The sequence below is a fragment of the Alligator sinensis genome, unplaced genomic scaffold (assembly GCF_000455745.1).
Source record: "Alligator sinensis unplaced genomic scaffold, ASM45574v1 scaffold116_1, whole genome shotgun sequence".
NCBI lineage: Eukaryota > Metazoa > Chordata > Crocodylia > Alligatoridae > Alligator > Alligator sinensis.
Window position 1 is genome coordinate 3,846,034 of NW_005841908.1, and position 1,714 is coordinate 3,847,747.

Consider the following 1,714-nt stretch of genomic DNA (forward strand, 5'->3'; position numbering starts at 1 on the left):
CCCCCCACAACCCCCCCCTCCCCCCCAACCACAGCCACACATACCCTCACATCCTTCTCCACACCCCACATACACACACATCCACACAAACACCCACAGCCCCCACAAACCCAATACTTACACAAACCCCTCCACACCCTTCCCAATATACAAAAGTAAGACTTCAATTTGAGCTATTATGCAATCATCTCTACATACACAACACAATCACACATAGATCAGGACAAAATTTTAAAAAAAAATAAAATTAGAATATGTTAATGTGGATGTATAATTTGTTTTCCCCCCCAGTTCCAAGATGGCAAACCCCCTTCCCAAAAAGAATACATCTGGGGGCAAGGGAAGGGACTTCTGGTAGCAAAGGTCAGGGGTTAGGGGGCAGAACTTCTGGTTCCAAGATGGCGACCAGGCAGCTGGGTACCTGTTAAGGGGCAGGGCTTCCCTTGTAGCCCTTGAAAACTCACCAAAGCTCGTTAAGCGGCCTTTCAGCTGAAATGACTTCCCACTCCTGGACTAAAGACTAGAAACTAAAAAAAAGAACAAAGGGCAGAGGCAAGCCAGCATAATTGTCACAGTGAAGAGAATGCAGGCAGGTACACAGGAGCACAAGTGTGAAAATTATAACGGATGTGTGGGAACACGGGTGCAAGATTTATAATGGATTTGCAGGTGCATGTATTGTAACAGGTCTATGTAGTGGTGTACATACTTGAAGACTGGAAAGATGTATGTATGTGTATGTGCACGCGTGCGCATGTGTGTGATTTTTCTTCTTGTTTTACAAAAAAAAGAAAAGAAAAGACCAATTCATTTCCTGCTTCAGATATGCCCTGTGGAAAGCCAGGAACCTGCTCTTATACAGGCACACTGACTTCTCAATAGATGTGTGTATCAAAATGGGACTGAACAAGATGCAAGAGTATTACAAGAAAGCAATGGAAGATATTGGGGAGGAGATGATGGGGATCATATGGAAGAGGATGAACTGGCACAGACTGTTTAGGGGTGGGATCTGGCCACAGTAGCAGAGATGACAAGGGAGAAGGAACAATGATAGTGATGACTGAAAGAACTGGATAAGAAACAGACAGGGTAAGAGGAGGGAGCAGGGAGTGGGGATGGGGTGAGCTTAGGATGTAGAGAAAGGTTGCATGTCCTTGTGATGGACATGGGTATCAGTGAGGGACATGTGAGTGCACAGACACACAGGTGTGCAGTGCAGATACTGTAATGTCAATGTGCATGATGTAATGCAGGCAGGGGCAGGCAATTATTTCAGGTACAGGGCTGCTTTATGACTTTTGGTGAACTGTGGAGGGCCGCAAAGGCAGCCCCACCCCTTGACAAGTGCCCCACCCCTTGGTCGCCTTCTTAGGATCAGAAGTCATGCCCTCCTTACCTCTGACCTTTGCCACCAGAAGTCCCTCCTCTTGCCCCAGAAGTACTCCTTTGGGGAAGAGGGTTTGCTATCTTGGCATGAGATAAAAAAACAAATTATATACTAAAAATCAAACATCCACAATACCGTATTTTAATTGTATTTTAAAAAGAAATTTTTCTCCTGATGTGTGGGGTTGCATCATGTGTATATATAGAGGCGACTGCATAATAGCTCAAAATAAAGTTTTATTCTTGTATATTGGGGGTGTGCGGAGGGGGGTAGGGAAGTATGAGGGATTAGGGGGGGCCTGGGGAGTGTAGGGGGGTGTGGGTG